General features: G+C 48.6%; 1 long non-coding RNA gene across 1 annotated transcript in view; it reads right to left on the bottom strand.

The window, feature by feature from the left end:
* Nucleotides 1-18737, bottom strand: part of LOC134911478 (uncharacterized) — an 87509-nt gene extending 68772 nt beyond the window's left edge. Inside the window, exon 1 of the long non-coding RNA XR_010176609.1 lies at nt 18643-18737. This is a non-coding gene — a long non-coding RNA (uncharacterized LOC134911478). The remainder of the gene's footprint in view (nt 1-18642) is intronic.
* Nucleotides 18738-24153: the final 5416 nt, after the last annotated feature.

Genomic DNA, 24153 nt, shown 5'->3' with positions numbered 1-24153 from the left:
ATCACGTCCCCTTGTCCAGTAGAATCCAATAGGGGTACCTGTAAAAAAAAATAAAAAAAAAATAAGAATTTACTTACCGATAATTCTAATTCTCGTAGTCCGTAGTGGATGCTGGGAACTCCGTAAGGACCATGGGGAATAGCGGCTCCGCAGGAGACTGGGCACATCTAAAGAAAGCTTTAGGATCACCTGGTGTGCACTGGCTCCTCCCCCTATGACCCTCCTCCAAGCCTCAGTTAGGATACTGTGCCCGGACGAGCGTACACAATAAGGAAGGATCTTGAATCCCGGGTAAGACTCATACCAGCCACACCAATCACACTGTACAACTTGTGATCTGAACCCAGTTAACAGCATGATAATAGAGGAGCCTCTAGAAAAGATGGCTCACTACAACAATAACCCGAATTTTTTGGTAACAATAATTATGTACCAGTATTGCAGACAATCCGCACTTGGGATGGGCGCCCAGCATCCACTACGGACTACGAGAAATAGAATTATCGGTAAGTAAATTCTTATTTTCTCTGACGTCCTAGTGGATGCTGGGAACTCCGTAAGGACCATGGGGATTATACCAAAGCTCCCAAACGGGCGGGAGAGTGCGGATGACTCTGCAGCACCGAATGAGAGAACTCCAGGTCCTCCTCAGCCAAGATATCAACTTTGTAGAATTTTACAAACATATTTGCTCTTGACCAAGTAACTGCTCGGCAAAGTTGTAAAGCCGAGACCCCTCGGGCAGCTGCCCAAGATGAGCCCACCTTCCTTGTGGAGTGGGCATTTTAAGATTTTTGGCTGTGGCAGGCCTGCCACAGAATGTGCAAGCTGAATTGTACTACAAATCCAACGAGCAATCGTCTGCTTAGAAGCAGGAGCACCCAGTTTGTTGGGTGCATACAGGATAAACAGCGAGTCAGATTTTCTGACTCCAGCCGTCCTGGAAACATGTATTTTCAGGGTCCTGACCACGTCAAGCAACTTGGAATCCTCCAAGTCCTTAGTAGCCGCAGGTACCACAATAGGTTGGTTCATGTGAAATGCAGAAACCACCTTAGGTAGAAAATTTGAGGACGAGTCCTCAATTCTGCCCTTTCAGAATGAAATATTAAGTAAGGGCTTTTATATGATAAAGCCGCCAATTCTGACACCCGCCTGGCTGAAACCAGGGCTAACTCGTCACTTCCATGTGAGATATTTTAAGTCCACAGTGGTGAGTGGTTCAAACCAATGTGACTTTAGGAAACTCAACACAACATTGAGATCCCCAAGGTGCCACTGGAGGCACAAAAGGAGACTGTATATGCAGTACCCCTTTTACAAATGTCTGAACTTCAGGCACTGAAGCCAGTTCTTTTTGGAAGAAAATCGACAGGGCCGAAATTTGAACCTTAATGGACCCTAATTTTAGGCCCATAGACAGTCCTGTTTGCAGGAAATGGAGGAAACGACCCAGTTGAAATTCCTCTGTAGGGGCCTTCTTGGCCTCACTCCACGCAACATATTTTCGCCAAATGCGGTGATAATGTTTTGCGGTTACGTCTTTCCTGGCCTTGACCAGGGTAGGGATCTTCAGGATCCGGCGTTCAACCGCCATGCCGTCAAACGCAGCCGCGGTAAGTCTTGGAACAGACAAGGCCCCTGCTGGAGCAGGTCCTTTCTTAGAGGTAGAGGCCACGGTTCGTCCGTGAGCATCTCTTGAAGTTCCGGATACCAAGTCCTTCTTGGCCAATCCGGAACCACGAGTATAGTTCTTACTCCTCTCCTTCTTATGATTCTCAGTACTTTTGGTACGAGGGGCAGAGGAGGGAACACATACACTGACTGGTACACCCACGGTGTTACCAGAGCGTCCACCGCTATTGCCTGAGGGTCCCTTGACCTGGCGCAATATCTGTCTAGTTTTTTGTTTAGACGGGACGCCATTATGTCCACCTTTTGTTTTTCCCAACGGTTTACAATCAGGTGGAAGACTTCTGGGTGAAGTCCCCACTCTCCCGGGTGAAGGTCGTGTCTGCTGAGGAAGTCTGCTTCCCAGTTGTCCACTCCCGGAATGAACACTGCTGACAGTGCTATCACATGATTTTCCGCCCAGCGAAAATCCTTGCAGCTTCTGCCATTGCCCTCCTGCTTCTCGTGCCGCCCTGTCTGTTTACGTGGGCGACTGACGTGATGTTGTCCGATTGGATCAATACCGCCTGACCCTGAAGCAGGGGTTTCGCTTGACTTAGGGCATTGTAAATGGCCCTTAGTTCCAGAATGTTTATATGAAGAGATGTCTCCAGGCTTGACCATAAGCCCTGGAAATTCCTTCCCTGTGTGACTGCTCCCCAGCCTCGCAGGCTGGCATCCGTGGCCACCAGGACCCAGTCCCGAATGCCGAATCTGCGGCCCTCTAGAAGATGAGCACTCTGCAACCACCACAGGAGGGATACCCTTGTCCCTGGTGACAGGGTTATCCGTTGAAGCATCTGAAGATGCGACCCGGACCATTTGTCCAGAAGGTTCCACTGTGCGTGGAATCTGCCGAATGGGATTGCTTCGTAGGAAGCCACCATTTTTACCCAGAACCCTTGTGCATTGATGCACTGAGACTTGGTTCGGTTTTTGGAGGTTCCTGACTAGCTCGGATAACTCCCTGGCTTTCTCCTCCGGGAGAAGCACCTTCTTTCTGGACTATGTCCAGAATCATCCCTAGGAACAGAAGACAAGTCGTCGGAACCAGCTGTGATTTTGGAATATTGAAAATCCAATCGTGCTGCCGCAACACTACCTGATATAGTGCTACACCGATCTCCAACTGTTCCCTGGATCTTACCCTTATCAGGGAATCGTCCAAGTAAAGGATAACTAAAATTCCCTTCCTTCGAAGGAATATCATCATTTTGGTCATTACTTCAGTAAAGACCCGGGGTGCCGTGGACCATCCCTACGGCAGCGTCCGAACTGATACAGTTCTGTACCATAACCTGAAATACCCTTGGTGAGAAGGGTAAATTTTGACATGAAGGTAAGCCTCCTTGATGTCCCGAGACATCATGTAGTCCCCTTCTTCCAGGTTTGCAATCACTGCTCTGAGTGACTCAATTTTGAATTTGAACCTCTGTATGCAAGTGTTCAAAGATTTTAGATTTTAAAATCGGTCTCACCGAGCCGTCTGGCTTCGGTACCACAATAGTGTGGAATAATACCCCGTTCCCTGTTGCAGGAGGGGTACCTTGATTATCACCTGCTGGGAATACAGCTTGTGAATGGCTTCCAAAACTGCCTCCCTGTCAGCGGGAGACGTCGGTAAAACAGACTTTTGGAAACGGCGAGGGGAATACGTCTCGAATTCCAATTTGTACCCCTGAAATATTATCTGAAGGATCCAGGGGTCTACTTGCGAGTGAGCCCACTGCGCACTGAAATTCATTGAGAACGGGACCCCACCGTGCCTGAACTTGTAAAGCCCTAGCGTCATACTGAGGGCTTGGCAGCGGCGGAAAAGGGTTTCTGTTCCTTGGAACTGGCTGATCTCTGCAGCCATTTTCCTCTCCCTCTGTCACGAGCAGAAAAGAGGAACCCTTTTGTCCGCCTGCCAACCAGGACTGCGCCTGATAATACGGCGTCTTATTTTGAGAGGCGACCTGGGGTACATCCCCTCTTTTAAGGCAATACTTCCAAATGCCGTTTGGAATCCGCATCACCTGACCACTTTACTGGAATAATTGGACAACGCACTTATACTTGATGCCAGTCGGCAAATATTCCGCTGTGCATCCTGCATATATAGAAATGCATCTTTTAATTGCTCTATAGGCAATAATATACTGTCCTTATCTAGGATATCATATTTCCAGTCAGGGAATCCGACCACGCCAACCCAGCACTGCACATCCAGGCTGAGGCGATTGCTGGTCGCAGTATAACACCAGTATGTGTGTAATTACATTTTAGGATACGCTCCTGCTTTCTATCAGCAGGATCCTTAAGGGCGGCCATCTCAGGAGAGGGTAGAGCCCTTGTTTTTACAAGCGTGTGAGCGCTTTATCCACCCTAGGGGGTGTTTCCCAACGCACCCTAACCTCTGGCGGGAAAAGGTATACTGCCAATAACTTTTTAGAAAATATCAATTGTTATCGGGGGGAAACCCACGCATCATCACACACCTCATTTTATTTCTCAGATTCAGGAAAACTACAGGAAGTTTTTCCTCACCAAACATAATACCCCTTTTTTTGGTGGTATTCATATTATCAGAAAAGTGTAAACTTTTTCCATTGCCTCAATCATGCAATGTGTGGCCTTATTGGAAATCACGGTTGTCTCTTCACCGTCGACACAGGAGTCAGTACCCCTGTCGGCGTCTGTATCTGAGGTAACGGGCGCTTTAGGGCCCCTGTATGAGACGTCTGGACATGCACAAGCTGAGTAGCCGGCTGTCTCATGTCAACCACTGTCTTTTATACAAAGCTGACACTGTCACGCAATTTCAACAGTACATCCACTCAGGTGTCGACCCCCTAGGGGGTGACAACACTATTTCAGACACTCTACTCCGTCTCCTCATCATTTTTCTCCTCATACATGTCGACACCAACGTACCGACACACAGCACACACACAGGGAATGCTCTGATAGAGGACAGGACCCCACTAGCCCTTTGGGGAGACAGAGGGAGAGTTTGCCAGCACACACCAGAGCGCTATATATATACAGGGATAACCTTATATAAGTGTTTTTTCCCTTTATAGCTGCTGTATTGTTATATACTGCGCCTAATTTGTGCCCCCCTCTCTTTTTTAACCCCTTTCTGTAGTGTAGTGACTGCAGGGGAGAGCCAGGGAGCTTCCCTCCAACTGAGCTGTGAGGGAAAATGGCGCCAGTGTGCTGAGGATATAGGCTCCGCCCCTTTCTCGGCGTCCTTATCATCCTTTTTCTGTATGTTTTGGCAGGGGTTAAATGCATCCATATAGCCCAGGAGTTATATGTGATGCATTTATTTTAGCCATATAAGGTTTTTTTATCGATTTATTGCGTCTCAGGGCGCTGCCCCCCCCAGCGCCCTGCACCCTCAGTGACCGGAGTGTGAAGTGTGCTGAGAGCAATGGCGCACAGCTGCGGTGCTGTGCGCTACCTTATCTGAAGACAGGATCGTCTTCTGCCGCCGATTTTTCCGGACCTCTTCGCTCTTCTGGCTCTGTAAGGGGGACGGCGGCGCGGCTCCGGTGACCCATCCAGGCTGAACCTGTGATCGTCCCTCTGGAGCTAATGTCCAGTAGCCTAAGAAGCCCAATCCACTCTGCACGCAGGTGAGTTCGCTTCTTCTCCCCTTAGTCCCTCGATGCAGTGAGCCTGTTGCCAGCAGGTCTCACTGAAAATAATAAACCTAAACTAAAACTTTCACAAAGAGCTCAGGAGAGCCCCTAGTGTGCACCCTTCTCGTCGGGCACAGAAATCTAACTGAGGCTTGGAGGAGGGTCATAGGGGGAGGAGCCAGTGCACACCAGGTGATCCTAAAGCTTTCTTTAGATGTGCCCAGTCTCCTGCGGAGCCGCTATTCCCCATGGTCCTTACGGAGTTCCCAGCATCCACTAGGACGTCAGAGAAAAAGAAGTACTCACGTATTATCCGGTGAAGTTCGGACCTCTCCACCTCCCCATAGACAGACCGATCACCCCCCCCCCCCCCAACAGACACAGGATAGTGCAATCATCTCCCTCTTCTCCATACACAGATAGGACAGTACCGCAATCCCCCCCCATTGACAGACAGTACTGCACCATCATGCCCCCCCACCCCCATATAGACTGGCGGGACAACAGCACCTCTCCCCCACCACACACAGGCAGGATAGCACCATCACCCCCCTCCTCCCACCCCCCACCCGCCCTCCTCCATGGAACGGACAGCACAATCATCCCCCCCCCGCTTCCCATAGACTGACAGTGCTGCTCACCTTAGCATGTCAGCGGCTCTCACCTCAGGGTTGAAGCTAGATCCAAGTGGGCTAAGGGACGGAGGCTCGTCAGCCTGAGAGGAGCTGCTCTCCGGACTACACGCCATCCCACTGTGCCACCTACTCTGGACCTGCGCCGCCCGGCTACACGGACACTCTGCGCCATCTTCCCCCTCCCGGACCTGACATTAATGTGCGCCGCACGCGGCCGTCTGGTCCCCCGGGACCGGACGCTACAGAGCGGCATCTCTCCCCTCTCCCGAACAGAGAATAGCAGTATTCATAATCACGTACTTGGAGCTCCTGTCCTGAAGGTTGATGTGCTGCTGGCTCTTCCCTCTTAAGCCTCCGCACAGGTAATAGTGGCTTTGCTTCATGGGATCACTGACGCTGCTAAAAATTGACTTGCCTGCAGAGTCTATTTTTAGCAGCGATAGCGATCTGGCGGGGACGCGCATCGCTATCGCTGCCTGTGTACACACAGAGCGATATGGACTAACTTTCTGAGCAATTTTACTATATAGTCAAAATCGCTCAGCCATATCGCTCCATGTGTATGGGCCTTAAGTCCTGGGCTGTGCGCAGACTGCACAAACTGATTTTTAGCAGCTCTGCTACACATGCGATCGCACACTTGCGTGCCATTTTCCCGGAGATCTGCGGATGTGCAGTAGAGTCTGAGCGCTCTAGTGCTCAGACTCTCAGCGCTGCCAGCAGAGAGGAAGGGGCCCAAACGGAGGAGGCTACACCCGGGGCTTCCTCTTCTCTTAAAGCACCCCTGACTGTGATATTCTCTGTTTTCAGTGTCGGACTGGGGCGTGAAAGGTCCACCAGGGGAATGCAGTGGTATGGGCCCATGTTTAGGAGTGTGGTCAGTCTGCAGAGGGGGTGTGGCTTGTCACATCATTGGTTTGACTAACCATTAGAGAGTGCAACATCTGGGTCCCTTTATAAATATATACAGTAAATTCAGCTGCTGCATGCATTATAATGTACCAAATTAATTAACAGCAACGCACTGTAGAAAATACACCATAGTCCAGTATAAGGTAACATATGTGTAATTCCAGTGCACAGTTTGGAACCTGATCCTTAGAGCAGGAGGTGGGCCCCCACCGGTGGTTTCCCCTGCGGGCCAGTCCAAGCCCGTCTGTCTTTGCTGCATCCCATGATCTCCAGCATGTGTCTCACCAACTGCAGTCCACAGTCTGGTCAGCTGACTCCGCTGCCCTATCACTGCATCCCTCCCAACGTGACCCTCTCCAGAAGGGACAAAATGCACTGCTCCTGGACTTCCCTCTTAATGTATGATTGCCAGCACCTGTTTTGAAAAGGAAATGGATAAGAAATGTGTTTCACCAAAAGTGATGGCAATCATAAATTAAGAGTGAAGTCCAGGAGCACAGCATTCTGTCCCTCCTGGAGAGGGTCGTGTTGGGAGGTATGTCATTGCATTACAAGGGAAATAAAAGGATCTTCACTGGTACTAGCAGGTGGCCTGAACAACGTCACTTCCTACTACGTTTCCAGGTCATGGTTCTGCATTATTAGCAGCTCCAGATCAACCACCTACAAGTGGTGCTGTTTGCTATATTCCCAGTTCTAGCTGGGCCAGTCTCCCGGTCCAGCGATACTCCCGGTTCCAGTCGGTCCAGTGATACTCCCGGTTCTAGTCGGTCCAGCGATAGCGGTGTCATCATTCAAGAAGTGTCATCATTCTGGTTCCAGACCGGTCAGCACTCCAATCCAGTTCCAGTCTGGTTTTACTTCAGTTCAGTTCCAGTTTATGCAATAAGTGACATCATCCCAATTCCAGTCCAGTCAGCACGTTAGTCCAGTTTTCAGTTCCTTTATACCAATTATGCTTTCTCCAGTATCAGCTGATACAGTACAACTGTCGGTTGCCTCAGACTTCAGACAAGTACGCTAATCCTACACTCCTGTTCCATCTCTTCATCTGAAGAACCTTCGGGAACATCAAAACCCAGTCTCGTGACAGAGGGGTGTTGGGCCCAGAACCATTTCTTGCATTAAGCTTTATGGGTAGTTGACCAAGATTGTAGGGGCTCACCATGATATAAACCCCACCCCCCAGACTCCACCCACCCACCCCTCCTTGAACACTGCTGCAGCCAATAGCTCACACACCACCTGTGCATTGCTTTGCCTAGGCGCCCACACTTCTGTAGAGATGGCCCTGGTGGGGCCTTGGGCTCTAGCAAACAGATTATCTAGGAAAGCCATCCGAGTCTCATTATTTACTTGGCTGATACGCTCAAGGCCATGAGTTGAGTCATGAAAGTGTTTTGTAGCTCCAATTCATTTTCCAAGAACCTCTGCATACAGTCATCTTCTTGCGCCTGCATAGACAAATCTATCTCCCTCAACTGCTCAACCAATATTGTGGTCACTACGTTAGTGGCTTACTCCATCTTTGAGGACATCTTCAATAGTGAAAAGTGGTTACTATAAATAAAAATACAAAACACATTAGGATCAGCAACCTACATATTACTGTCCACACCTGGCTAAAGGGGCCTATTTATCTGTTTTTTTGTCTTCATAATATTATGAAAAAACTCCAGCAGTTTTCACCTAAATGTAAAGATTGTTGATATCTAACAATAAAATAATACAGAAACATTTCCATAAATTCATATAAATCTCATCCTGAAGGCTACTTGGAGCAAGCAATCACATCCCCCTCTATTATAAATGGAGAGTATGTCCTGACCCCTATGCACTACTTCTTCCATACTACTATTCTCTGGTCTTCACTGAGGAATTATTTTCATTATTGTCTGGAAGCTCTTCTCTCATCATCTGTGGTGAAGACGAACGTCATTGGCTGCTTTCAGGTGTTGCATTTCTGTTAGCACAGCTTGAAGAGGCTCCATACAGCCCACACCACTTTTCTTTCTGGTCATGCACTTTACTGTACTGCTTTTTCAGATTCTTCAATTTGTAGACAACTTGCTGCTGTGAGTGCTTGATCACCTGGGCTCTCAGTATTTTAGCAAAATTGCTATAGACAGTACCATCTTTCACTGTGCCAGTAATTTGCTTTTTTATCTCCTCTTCCCCACCAACAGCCAGAAACATTCTCACCTCTAAGCAGAGCTAGCCCTAGCCAATTTGATGCCCTAGGCAAGATTTTGCTTGGTCCCCCTTGCACCGCAGTTAATTCTGCATCTGACCCAGCACTACTCAGGCAGTGGCGCCCACCGGGGGTTTACCCTGCGCTTCTGTGGACCAGTCCAGCCCTGCATAATTCCACATAGTAATGCACTGTACACATATGCCCCACATTAGTAATACTAGTAGCTTTTTTTAAAATAAAACTTACGTTTGTTTGCTGGCAGTCACTGTGTCCGCCCCTGCAGCTCCCTGAATCCCTGACTACGCTTTGTGAGGATGGGGTGGCAGTCCAGGTGGCGCCATGGCTTTAGAGAGACAGTGTCTCCACAAAGGCCACTGGGAGGAGGAGCTGCTGCTGGTCATGTGCAGCAGCCATCCGTCCGCAGCTATTTTTGATGCTCCCCACTGCCCTCGCTGACCGTTCCTGTCCCGTCAGCTCATGCTGCTGAGAGCTCCAATTGCTCTAAGCAATTGCTTATATTGCCTATAGCTAATGCAGGCTCTGCCTCTAAGGGTGTGTACACACAGTGAGATATTTTCTTTCGATTTTGACTATATAGTCAAAATCGCAAGTAAAGTTAGTGCAGATCGCAAGGTGAAAGTCACCTTGCGATCCCGATTTGATCCCGATGCGCGGTCCCACCAGGTCGGCATCGCAAGAAAAGATAGACTGTGCAGGCAAGTCAATCCTTGCTAGATCGGTGTACTATCTAGTTCATCTCACATGTCAATGACATCTCACATAAGCCAAAATCTCACATAAGCCAAAATCGTAAGCACATATAGTCCATATCTCAAGAAAAGTTAGTCAAAATCGGTGGTGCTGTGCTCCGGGGAGTTCAAGGGAAATCGCAAGTGAAAATCGGGCATAGCAAGGATCTCACCGTGTGTACACACCCTTAGTCTTGCCAATACACCATGTCTGCTCTGCTGCTTGGAGATTAAGCCATTTCTCAGCGCTCCTGATCATGCAGTTAGCAGGTTGGTAGCCACATAAACCGATGTGGATTTACTTATTATTATTATCCTTTATTTATATGGCGCCACAAGGGATTCGCAGCGCCCATTACACAGTACATACTAAAATGAGCAAACAAGAAGACCGCACTTACAGTACAGGACAAAATAGGACAGGTATAGAAAACCCGGGGTTAGGTGCCATCAAAGGGAGTATGGAGTATAAGATAGTGTAAGTAAGAAAAGGAAAGGCACATGAGGAAAGAAGTCCCTGCTTTTGCGAGCTTACAATCTACTTCTTGGTCTTTATATTTTTGAAAGTTTCTGTCATGTCCCCCCTTTCCCTTCTCTGCTCTAAACTATACATATTGAGATTTCATAGTCTTTCTGGGTATGTTTTGTGATGTAGACCATGCACCATTTTAGTTGCCCTTCTTTGTACAATCTCAAATGTATTAATATCCTTTGGAAGATATGGCCTCCAGAATTGAACACAGTATTCTAGATGAGGCTGTACCAATGACCTATACAGTACCTGTACATTATTACTTCTTTCTTTCTGCTGCTGATTCCTCTTTGTATTTACAAATACTGTATTCCAATGGCAGAAAGGCTCAATAGTAAAATACAAATACCTGATAAGTAATTTAAGGCGAGACTAAATTCAGACACCTCAGCACATGCAGGGTAAACGAAAACAGTAGATGCACACTAAGGTCTCTGACAGGGGTATGAGACTCCGTTTCGACAGTTTCGAGGTCGACATCTATTGGTCAACACGAGAAATATGTCGACACGGCCATTAGGTCGACATGGGAAAATGTCGACATGAGTTTTTCATCATTATTTTTGTGTCGTTTTCTTCGTAAAGTGACCGGGAACCCCAATTAGTGCACCGTTTCCGCTCGCCATGCTTCGGGCAAGGTGCCTCGCTCCACTACTTCTGCACAGTTTACCGTTCCCAATCGTAGTCCACATGGATTGTAAAGTATGAAAGTTCAAAAAAAGAAAAGTGAAAAACTCATGATGACCTTTTTGCATGTCGACCTAATGGTCATGTCGACATATTTCTAGTGTCAACCTATTCACTGTCGACCAATGGGTGTCGACCCAGAGTCCGGATACCCTCTGACAGGTCAGTGCGGCAGAGAGGATGGCTAGACCCAGGTACAGTACTTTGAGGGGGCATGTCCTAATATAAGTAGGAATGGCAACATCACCTTACAAAAAAGAGGAAATGTAGCATTTGTGATCAAGAGGGAGGTGGTGTAATCAGTGCGATCACTCCCCCACACAGCCAGAGAAGTATGCTGCTGCTACACCAGTGTGTGTAGGAATGACATGTAGAAGCCATGGTATTGCCAGGTAAGGGGGGTGGGCTTAGCGCTGGACCCAGGCTCCTGCGAAGCCCCTCTATCATGCCCACACCTGGGTAATTAGTAACTGCCCCTCCCCACCCTTGGTACCACTGTAGCAGGTTAGAAATAGTCTAAGGCAGTGGTTCCCAAACTGTGTGCTGTGGCTCCCTGGGGTGCCTCGGGACACTTGCAGGGGTGCCTCGGGTTGGTGGTCCAGAACCAATTCAAATTCTGCATCGTCAATGTAAAAAGCAAAACCAGTGTTAATGGCTGACAATCATAAAATATATTGACAATCAGAAGCAAATCTTGTCCCTCACCACATAAGTTACCCTAAGGATGACCTATAAAGACAATTTACTTAATTTAATATTTCTTTCTAACTTTTTCAATATGAAACTATTGGCTTAGGGGTGCCGTGAAAAAAAATCTGATACTCTAGGGTGCCATGATTCAAAAAAGTTTGGGAACCACTGGTCTAAGGTATGGAACAGCTATTTAGAATTGGTTTGGTTCAATCCAATCATCAGCCCGATCGACCGACAGTCTTCTAATTGGGCCAATAACTGAACAGTGTATTGATGTGACGGATAGGTAAGATTGGGCAGACAATATACAATTATCTGTCAGATAATCTGTGGTCGGAATGAAAACCTGGTAATGGATGAGAGCAACTGACAATCTACCATTTGCTCTCAAACACTGGAAAATGGACAAAACCTGGCAGTGATTTACCAAATTTGTATAAACGACAGATTTTGTCCATTTTCCAGTGTTTGGAGCAAATGGTCGATTGTCAGTTGCTCTCATTTATTACCAGGTTTTTATTCCAACCATAGATTATCTGCCAGATAATAAGATTTTAAACCTACCGGTAAATCTATTTCTCCTAGTCCGTAGAGGATGCTGGGCACTCCGTAAGGACCATGGGGTATAGACGGGCCCCGCAGGAGATAGAGCACCTAAAAAGAACTTTGACTATGAGTGTGCACTGGCTCCTCCCTCTATGCCCCTCCTCCAGACCTCAGTTAGAGAACTGTGCCCAGAGGAGATGGACAATACAAGGCAGGATTTAGCAATCCAAGGGCAAGATTCATACCAGCCCACACCAATCATACCATGTAACCTGGAACATACATAACCAGTTAACAGTATGAACAAACGACAGTAACGGTCCAAGACCGATGTCAACTGTAACATAACCCTTATGTAAGCAACAACTATATACAAGTCTTGCAGAGTTTCCGCACTGGGACGGGCGCCCAGCATCCTCTACGGACTAGGAGAAATAGATTTACCGGTAGGTTTAAAATCTTATTTTCTCTTACGTCCTAGAGGATGCTGGGGACTCCGTAAGGACCATGGGGTTTATACCAAGCATCCAATCGGGCGGGAGAGTGCGTATGACTCTGCAGCACCGACTGAGCAAACGCTAGGTCCTCATCAGCCAGGGTATCAAACTTGTAGAATTTAGCAAAAGTGTTTGACCCCGACCAAGTCGCCGCTCGGCAAAGTTGTAATGCCGAGACGCCTCGGGCAGCCGCCCAAGAAGAGCCCACCTTCCTAGTGGAATGGGCCTTAACCGAATTTGGTACCGGCAATCCAGCCGTAGAGTGAGCCTGCTGAATCGTATTACAGATCCAGCGAGCAATAGTCTGCTTCGAAGCAGGAGCGCCAATCTTATTGGCCGCATACAGGACAAACAGAGCCTCTGTTTTCCTAATTCTAGCCATCCTGGCTACATAAATTTTGAAGGCCCTGACTACGTCCAGGGATCTGGAATCCTCCAGGTCACTTGTAGCCACAGGCACCACAATAGGTTGATTCATATGGAACGAAGAAACCACTTTAGGCAAAAATTGCGGACGTGTCCTCAATTCAGCTCGATCCACATGAAAAATCAAGTAGGGGCTCTTGTGTGACAAAGCCGCCAATTCTGACACTCGCCTTGCTGATGCTAAGGCCAACAACATGACCACCTTCCAGGTAAGAACTTCAACTCAACCTTGTTAAGCGGTTCAAACCAGTGTGATTTTAGGAACTGCAACACCACGTTCAGGTCTCATGGTGCCACTGAAGGCACAAAAGGGGGCTGGATGTGCAGCACTCCCTTTACAAACGTCTGGACTTCTGGAAGAGAAGCCAATTCCTTCTGAAAGAAAATCGAGAGGGCCGAAATCTGTACCTTAACAGAGCCTAATTTCAGGCCCATATCCACTCCTGTCTGTAGGAAGTGGAGAAGACGACCCAGATAAAAATCTTCCGTAGGTGCATTCTTGGTCTCACACCAAGACACATACTTTCGCCAGATATGGTGATAATGTTTTACCGTCACCTCTTTCCTAGCCTTCATTAGAGTAGGGATGACCTCTTCCGGAATCCCCTTTTTCGCTAGGATTCGGCGTTCAACCGCCATGCCGTCAAACGTAACCGCGGTAAGTCTTGAAATACACAGGGCCCCTGCTGCAACAGGTCTTCCCTCAGAGGAAGAGGCCAGGGATCTCCTGTGAGCATCTCTTGTAGATCCGAGTACCAGGCCCTTCGAGGCCAGTCTGGGACAACGAGTATCGTCTGTACTCTTCTTCGTCTTATGATCCTCAACACCTTTGTGATGAGAGGAAGAGGAGGAAACACGTAGACCGATTTGAACACCCACGGTGTTACCAGAGCGTCTACTGCTACTGCCTGAGGGTCCCGAGACCTGGCGCAATACCTCTGAAGTTTTTTGTTGAGGCGTGACGCCATCATGTCTATTTGAGGAGTTCCCCAAAGACGTGTTACGTCTGCAAAGACTTCTTGATGAAGTCCCCACTCTCCTGGATGGAGATCGTGTCTGCTGAGGAAGTCTGCTTCCCAGTTGTCCACTCCCGGAATGAAGACAGCCGACAGAGCGCTTACATGATTTTACGCCCAGCGAAGGATCCTTGTGCTTCCGCCATCGCGACTCTGCTTCTTGTCCCGCCTTGGCGGTTCACATGAGCCACTGCTGTGATATTGTCTGATTGAATCAGAACCGGTAGGTTTCGAAGAAAACTCTCCGCTTGTCGCAGGCCGTTGTAAATGGCCCTGAGTTCCAACACATTGATGTGTAGACAGGACTCCTGGTCTGACCAAAGACCCTGAAAATTTTTTCCCTGTGTGACCGCTCCCCATCCTCGGAGGCTCGCGTCCGTGGTAACCAGGATCCAATCCTGAATTCCGAACCTGCGACCCTCCAGGAGGTGAGCACTTTGCAACCACCACAGGAGGGACACTCTGGTCCCTGGGGACAGAGTTATTTTCCGATGTAAGTGCAGATGGGACCCGGACCACTTGTCCAGAAGGTCCCATTGAAAAGTCCTTGCATGGAACCTTCCGAAGGGAATGGCCTCGTAGGCCGCCACCATTTTCCCCAGAACTCGAGTGCATTGGTGAACTGACACCCTTTTCGGTTTTAGCAGGTCTCTGACCATGTTCTGGATGTCTTGGGCTTTCTCTATTGGGAGGAAGACCTTCATTTGTTCCGTATCCAGTATCATACCTAGGAACGGTAGTCGAGTTGTCGGAATCAACTGTGACTTCGGTAGATTTAGAATCCAACCGTGTTGCTGGAGCACTCTCAGAGAGAGCGCCACACTGCTCAGCAATTTCTCCCTTGATCTCGCTTTTATCAGGAGATCGTCCAGGTATGGGATAATTGTGACTCCATGCTTGCGCAGGACCACCATCATTTCCGCCATTATCTTGGTGAAAATCCTCGGGGCCGTGGAGAGTCCAAACGGCAACGTCTGAAATTGGTAATGACAATCCTGTACAGCGAATCTCAGGTATTCCTGATGGGGGGCATATATGGGGACAGGAAGGTACGCATCCTTTATGTCCAGAGACACCATAAACTCCCCCTCCTCCATGTTGGCTATTATCGCTCTGAGAGATTCCATTTTGAATTTGAATCTTTTTATGTACAGGTTTAGGGATTTCAGATTCAAAATAGGTCTGACCGAACCGTCCGGTTTCGGGACCACAAATAGGGTTGAGTAGTAACCTCTTTCCTGCTGGTGCAGGGGAACCTTGATTATCACTTGCTGTATACACAGCGTTTGAATTGCAGCTAACACTATATCCCTTTCCGATGTGGAAGCTGGTAGGGCCGATTTGAAAAATCGGCGTGGGGGCACCTCCTCGAATTCCAATTTGTAAGTAACCCTGGGAAACTATTTCCAACACCCAGGGATTCAGGTCCGAACTGACCCAGGCCTGACTGAAAAGTCGAAGACGTGCCCCCACCGGTGCGGACTCCCTCAGGGGAGCCCCAGCGTCATGCTGTGGGTTTTGGAGCAGCCGGGGAGGACTTTTGTTCCTGGGCACCTGCCGAAGCAGGTGCTCTCTTGCCTCTGCCCTTACCTCTGGCGAGGAAAGAGGATCCCCGACCTCTTTTGGACTTGTGCGACCGAAAGGACTGCATCTGATAGGGTGTTACTTTCTTTTGCTGTTGGGGAATATATGGTAAAAAATTTGATTTACCTGCTGTAGCTGTGGAAACCAGGTCCGTCAGCCCATCCCCAAACAATACATCACCCTTATAGGGTAGTACTTCCATATGTTTTTTGGAATCCGCATCACCCATCCATTGGCGAGTCCATAAGGATCTTCTCGCTGAGATAGACATGGCATTGGCCCTAGAAGCTAGCAATCCAATGTCCCTTTGAGCATCCCTCATAAATAAGACTGCGTCTTTAATATGGGCTAGAGTTAGGAATATAGTATCCTTATCCATATTATCAAATTGATCTGTCAGCTCATCTGTCCAAGCTGCAATTGCGCTACACACCCATGCCGACGCAATTGTCGGTCTTAGCACAGCACCCGTATGAGAATAAATACACTTTAAGGTAGTGTCTTGCCTGCGATCTGCAGGGTCCTTAAGGGCTGCTGTGTCAGGAGACGGTAGCGCCACTTTCTTGGACAAGCGCGTCAGGGCCTTGTCCACAGTGGGGGGTGATTCCCAAATCTCCCTGTCCTGCTTAGGGAAGGGGTATGCCATATAAATTCTTTTGGGGATCTGCGGTCTCTTATCCGGAGTCTCCCAAGCTTTTCCAAAGAAATCATTCAATTCATGAGATGTGGGAAAGTTAATAATCTGTTCTTTTCCTTAAACATGTGTACCCTTGTGTCGGGGACCGAGGGTTCATCCACGATATGCAATACATCCCTTATTGCCACAATCATACACTGAATGGTTTTAGTCAAACTAGGGTGCAATTTTACTTCGTCATAGTCGACACTGGAATCAGAATCCGTGTCAGTAGTAGTGTCTTGTGTTAAGGGACGCTTTTGAGACCCCGACGGGCCCTGTGAGTCGGTCCAATCCGAGGATTGACCCCCTGATGTCCCCCCTAAATCAGCCTTATCAAGCCTTTTATGTAAAGATGCCACACTTGCATTCAACATATGCCACATGTCCATCCAATCTGGAGTCGGCACAACCGACAGGGACACACCACTCATTTGCTCCACCTCCTCCTTGGAGAAGCCTTCCGCCTCAGACATGTCGACACACACGTACCGACACCCCACACACACAGGGATTAACCTATAAGGGGTCAAAGCCCCAACCAGGCCCTAAGGAGAGACAGAGAGGGAGTATGCCAGCACACACCAGCGCTTAAAAACACTGGAAAAAATATGTCCAGATAGCGCTTTTCTATATATAATATGCCAATTCCCACTCACTGCGTCGCTAATGTGCCCCCCTCCTCTTTTTTCCAGCCTGTGAAGTTCAGCAGGGGAGAGACCAGGGAGCCAGCGTTTTCCTCATGCAGCTTCTGTGGAGAAAATGGCGCTGGTAAGTGCTGAGGATCAAGCCCCGCCCACCCGGCGGCGGGCTTCAGTCCCAGTGATTTTTCAATAAAAATGGCGGGGGATCATTGATTTACTGCCTCCGCAGCCTAATCAATCTGTATTTGCCCAAATGTGAGGTTTATTGCTGCCCAGGGCGCCCCCCCCCCTGCACCCTTCAGTGCTGCTCTGTGTGTGTGTGTGACTGGGAGCAATGGCGCGCAGCTTACCGCTGCACGCCTTACCTCATGAAGATCTGATGTATTCTGCCGCCTAAGATGTCTTCTGCCTTCTCTATCCGGCTTCTATCTTCGGCATCTGTGAGGAGGACGGCGGCGCGGCTCTGGGACGAACCCCAGGTGAGACCTGTGTTCCGACTCCCTCTGGAGCTAATGGTGTCCAGTAGCCTTAGAAGCAGTGCCCAACTTGACAAGCCAGCTCTGCTTCTCTCTCCTCGGTCCCACGATGCAGGGAGCCTGTTGCCAACAGGACTCCCTGAAAATAAAAAACCTAACAAAATTCTTCTTCAACAGAAAACTCTGGAGAGCTCTCTGCAGTGCACCCATTCTCCTCTGGGCACAAGATCTAACTGAGGTCTGGAGGAGGGGCATAGAGGGAGGAGCCAGTGCACACCCATAGTCAAAGTTCTTTTTAGGTGCCCTATCTCCTGCGGAGCCCGTCTATACCCCATGGTCCTTACAGAGTCCCCAGCATCCTCTAGGACGTAAGAGAAAATTATATAGTGCATGGGTCTTCAACCTGCGGCCCTCCAGCTCCTGTGGAACTGCACATCCTAGGATGCCCTGCCTCAGATTTAGCATATCTTAATAGCAAAACTGTGGCAGGGCATGCTGGGATGTATAGTTTCACAGCAGCTGGAGGGCCACAGGTTGAAAACCCATGGTATAGTGTATGCCCATCTTAATTATAGGTCTGCCAGACATGCAAAATCTGTTAATCCCAGGAAAACCTTGAAGGACAGGAAATGTGTGTTTTACCTGTTTGATTATTTTCAGTGCAGTTCTCCTCTCCAGCCTAGGACAGCTGAAGCTTATTATTAGTCAGCCAGAAGGAGAGCAGGAGTGCCTGGTCATAAGTACTATGCTGGGGAGAGAATTATCCGTACGGACCATGCTCCATTACAGTGGATGCAGAGAAAGTGAGTGGTGAACACCAAGGATACCAGGTAGTACCTGCTGCTATAAGCCTTTGCAGTTTACAGTGTAACATAGGCCTGAGACCCTACACAAAAATGCAGATGCCCTGTCCCGGATACTCGTGCTCCTCAAGAGGTCTACGTCACCTAACTTGTCAATACTAGGGAGAGGAATATCTGGCAATAAGGTCAGTGTGCTAAAAAGGAACCAGGGGTGTTTATCGATTAAGTCCAAGAAACCATTGCATTTGGAGGACATGAAATGTGTGTCTTACCCACTAAATTTCTGTGCAGTTCTCTCCAGTCTGAGGCAACTAAAAGCATGTGATTAATCAACCAGAGCAGCTGTGAAGAGCTCCCTTTTAAAGGCAAGGGGCGGGAGTGTCATTTGCCTGACAGTCTGGTAAGGGGAGGAGGAGTCTAAGGTATAAAACGCTGGGGGGGGATTTATGTTGATGACCAAAGCTGGGAAAGCTGTCCAGTGACTAAGGAGTAGATCTCTGTCAGTGACAGGGCCACGATCACTGTACTGTGTAAAGGTTGCTGACCTGTGATTATTCTGACGAAATAAAGCCGTAGTGAAGGCCAGTCAGTATGTGCTTCCACTATACATCTTCTGTTCTAATATATATATATATATATATATATATATATACAAACAAAGAACTCAGCACTCACCAAAGTAAACTCACTTATCCTCAACAATTCAATAATAAGAATTTACTTACCGATAATTCTATCTCTCGTAGTCCGTAGTGGATGCTGGGGACTCCGTAAGGACCATGGGGAATAGCGGCTCCGCAGGAGACTGGGCACATCTAAAGAAAGCTTTAGGACTATCTGGTGTGCACTGGCTCCTCCCCCTATGACCCTCCTCCAAGCCTCAGTTAGGATACTGTGCCCGGACGAGCGTACACAATAAGGAAGGATTTTGAATCCCGGGTAAGACTCATACCAGCCACACCAATCACACCGTACAACTTGTGATCTGAACCCAGTTAACAGCATGATAACAGAGGAGCCTCTAGAAAAGATGGCTCACTACAGCAATAACCCGATTTTTTGGTAACAATAACTATGTACCAGTATTGCAGACAATCCGCACTTGGGATGGGCGCCCAGCATCCACTACGGACTACGAGAAATAGAATTATCGGTAAGTAAATTCTTATTTTCTCTATCGTCCTAAGTGGATGCTGGGGACTCCGTAAGGACCATGGGGATTATACCAAAGCTCCCAAACGGGCGGGAGAGTGCGGATGACTCTGCAGCACCAATTGAGAGAACTCCAGGTCCTCCTCAGCCAGGGTATCAATTTTGTAGAATTTTACAAACGTATTTGCTCCTGACCAAGTAGCTGCTCGGCAAAGTTGTAAAGCCGAGACCCCTCGGGCAGCCGCCCAAGATGAGCCCACTTTCCTTGTGGAGTGGGCATTTACAGATTTTTGGCTGTGGCAGGCCTGCCACAGAATGTGCAAGCTGAATTGTACTACAAATCCAACGAGCAATAGTCTGCTTAGAAGCAGGAGCACCCAGCTTGTTGGGTGCATACAGGATAAACAGCGAGTCAGATTTTCTGACTCCAGCCGTCCTGGAAACATATATTTTCAGGGCCCTGACAACGTCTAGCAACTTGGAGTCCTCCAAGTCCCTAGTAGCCGCAGGCACCACAATAGGTTGGTTCAGGTGAAACGCTGAAACCACCTTAGGGAGAAACTGAGGACGAGTCCTCAATTCCGCCCTGTCCGAATGGAAAATCAGATAAGGGCTTTTACAGGATACAGCCGCCAATTCTGACACGCGCCTGGCCCAGGCCAGGGCCAACAGCATGACCACTTTCCATGTGAGATATTTTAACTCCACAGATTTAAGTGGTTCAAACCAATGTGACTTTTGGAACCCAAAAAACTACATTGAGATCCCAAAGTGCCACTGGAGGCACAAAAGGAGGCTGTATATGCAGTACCCCTTTTACAAACGTCTGAACTTCAGGGACTGAAGCTAGTTCTTTTTGGAAGAAAATTGACAGGGCCGAAATTTGAACCTTAATGGACCCCAATTTCAGGCCCATAGACACTCCTGTTTGCAGGAAATGTAGGAATCGACCCAGTTGAATTTCCTCCGTCGGGCCTTACTGGCCTCGCACCACGCAACATATTTTCGCCAAATGCGGTGATAATGTTTTGCGGTTACATCCTTCCTGGCTTTGATCAGGATAGGGATGACTTCATCCGGAATGCCTTTTTTCCTTCAGGATCCGGCGTTCAACCGCCATGCCGTCAAACGCAGCCGCGGTAAGTCTTGGAACAGACAGGGTCCTTGTTGGAGCAGGTCCCTTCTTAGAGGTAGAGGCCACGGATCCTCCGTGAGCATCTCTTGAAGTTCCGGTTACCAAGTCCTTCTTGGCCAATCCGAAGCCACGAATATAGTGCTTACTCCTCTCCATCTTATCAATCTCAGTACCTTGGGTATGAGAGGCAGAGGAGGGAACACATACACTGACTGGTACACCCACGGTGTTACCAGAGCGTCTACAGCTATTGCCTGAGGGTCCCTTGACCTGGCGCAATACCTGTCGAGTTTTTCCCAACGGTTTATAATCATGTGGAAGACTTCTGGGTGAAGTCCCCACTCTCCCGGGTGGAGGTCGTGCTGAGGAAGTCTGCTTCCCAGTTGTCCACTCCCGGAATGAATACTGCTGACAGTGCTATCACATGATTTTCCGCCCAGTGAAGAATCCTTGCAGCTTCTGCCATTGCCCTCCTGCTTCTTGTGCCACCCTGTCTGTTTACGTGGGTGACTGCCGTGATGTTGTCCGACTGGATCAACACCGGCTGACCTTGAAGCAGAGGTCTTGCTAAGCTTAGAGCATTGTAAATGGCCCTTAGCTTCAGGATATTTATGTGAAGTGATGTCTCCAGGCTTGACCATAAGCCCTGGATATTCCTTCCCTGTGTGACTGCTCCCCCGCCTCGCAGGCTGGCATCCGTGGTCACCAGGACCCAGTCCTGAATGCCGAATCTGCGGCCCTCTAGAAGATGAGCACTCTGCAACTACCACAGGAGGGACACCCTTGTCCTTGGTGACAGGGTTATCCGCTGATGCATCTGAAGATGCGACCCGGACCATTTGTCCAGCAGGTCCCACTGGAAAGTTCTTGCGTGGAATCTGCCGAATTGGATTGCTTCGTAGGAAGCCACCATTTTACCCAGAACCCTTGTGCATTGATGCACTGAGACTTGGCTCGGTTTTAGGAGGTTCCTGACTAGCTCGGATAACTCCCTGGCTTTCCCCTCCGGGAGAAACACCTTTTTCTGGACTGTGTCCAGGATCATCCCTAGGAACAGAAGACAAGTCGTCGGAACCAGCTGCGATTTTGGAATATTGAGAATCCAATCGTGCTGCCGCAACACTACCTGAGATAGTGCTACACCGACCTCCAACTGTTCCCTGGATCTTACCCTTGTCAGGGAATCGTCCAAGTAAGGGATAACTAAAATTCCCTTCCTTCGAAGGAATATCATCATTTCGGCCATTACCTTGGTAAAGACCCGGGGTGCCGTGGACCATCCATACGGCAGCGTCTGAACTGATAGTGACAGTTCTGTACCATAAACCTGAGGTACCCTTGGTGAGAAGGGTAAATTTTGACATGAAGGTAAGCATCCTTGATGTCCCGAGACATCATGTAGTCCCCTTCTTCCAGGTTCGCAATCACTGCTCTGAGTGACTCAATCTTGAATTTGAACCTCTGTATGTAAGTGTTCAAAGATTTTAGATTTAGAATCGGACTCACCGAGCCGTCCGGCTTCGGTACCACAACAGTGTGGAATAATACCCCGTTCCCTGTTGCAGGAGGGGTACCTTGATTATCACCTGCTGGGAATACAGCTTGTGAATGGCTTCCAAAACTGTCTCCCTGTCAGAAGGAGACATCGGTAAAGCCGACTTTAGGAAAACGGCGAGGGGGAGACGTCTCGAATTCTAATTTGTACCCCTGAGATATCACCTGAAGGATCCAGGGGTCTACTTGCGAGTGAGCCCACTGCGCGCTGAAATTCATTGAGACGGGCCCCCCACCGTGCCTGATTCTGCTTGTAAAGCCCCAGCGTCATACTGAGGGCTTGGCAGAGGCGGGAGAGGGTTTCTGTTCCTGGGAACTGGCTGATTTCTGCAGCCTTTTTCCTTTCCCTCTGTCACAGGGCAGAAATGAGGAACATTTTGCCCGCTTGTCCACGAAAAGACTGCGCCTGATAATACGGCGTCTTCTCATGTTGAGAGGCGACCTGGGGTACAAACGTGGATTTCCCAGCTGTTGCCGTGGCCACCAGGTCTGAAAGACTGACCCCAAATAACTCCTCCCCTTATTAAGGCAATACTTCCAAATGCCGTTTGGAATACGCATCACCTGACCACTGACGTGTCCATAACCCTCTACTGGTAGAAATGGACAACGCACTTAGACTTGATGCCAGTCGGCAAATATTCCGCTGTGCATCACGCATATATAGAAATGCATCTTTTAAATGCTCTATAGGCAAAAATATACTGTCCCTATCTAGGGTATCAATATTTTCAGTCAGGGAATCCGACCACGCCAACCCAGCACTGCACATCCCGGCTGAGGCGATTGCTGGTCGCAGTATAACACCAGTATGTGTGTAAATACATTTTAGGATACCCTCCTGCTTTCTATCGGCAGGATCCTTAAGGGCGGCCATCTCAGGAGAGGATAGAGCCCTTACAAGCGTGTGAGCGCTTTATCCACCCTAGGGGGTGTTTCCCAACGCACCCTAACCTCTGGCGGGAAAGGATATAATGCCAATAACATTTTAGAAATTATCAGTTGTTATCGGGGGAAAACCACGCATCATCACACACCTCATTTAATTTCTCAGATTCAGGAAAACTACAGGTAGTTTTTCCTCACCGAACATAATACCCCTTTTTGGTGGTACTCGTATTATCAGAAATGTGTAAAACATTTTTCATTGCCTCAATCATGTAACGTGTGGCCCTACTGGAAGTCACATTTGTCTCTTCACCGTCGACACTGGAGTCAGTATCCGTGTCGGCGTCTATATCTGCCATCTGAGGTAACGGGCGCTTTAGAGCCCCTGACGGCCTATGAGACGTCTGGACAGGCACAAGCTGAGTAGCCGGCTGTCTCATGTCAACCACTGTCTTTTATACAGAGCTGACACTGTCACGTAATTCCTTCCAACAGTTCATCCACTCAGGTGTCGACCCCCTAGGGGGTGACCTCACTATTACAGGCAATCTGCTCCGTCTCCACATCATTTTTCTCCTCATACATGTCGACACAAACGTACCGACATACAGCACACACACAGGGAATGCTCTGATAGAGGACAGGACCCCACTAGCCCTTTGGGGAGACAGAGGGAGAGTTTGCCAGCACACACCAAAGCGCTATATATATACAGGGATAACCTTATATAAGTGTTTTTCCCCTTATAGCTGCTGTATTGTTAATACTGCGCCTAATTAGTGCCCCCCTCTCTTTTTTAACCCTTTCTGTAGTGTAGTGACTGCAGGGGAGAGCCAGGGGAGCTTCCCTCCAACGGAGCTGTGAGGGAAAATGGCGCCAGTGTGCTGAGGAGATAGGCTCCGCCCCTTTTTCGCTGACTTTTCTCCTGCTTTTTTATGGATTCTGGCAGGGGTTAAAATTCATCCATATAGCCCTGGGGGCTATATGTGATGTATTTTCGCCAGCCAAGGTGTTTTTATTGCTGCTCAGGGCGCCCCCCCTAGCGCCCTGCACC

Source organism: Pseudophryne corroboree, chromosome 4 (assembly GCF_028390025.1).
Source record: "Pseudophryne corroboree isolate aPseCor3 chromosome 4, aPseCor3.hap2, whole genome shotgun sequence".
Lineage (NCBI taxonomy): Eukaryota > Metazoa > Chordata > Amphibia > Anura > Myobatrachidae > Pseudophryne > Pseudophryne corroboree.
Note: the sequence above shows the minus strand (reverse complement) of the source record. Positions and strands in the feature narration are given on the sequence as shown.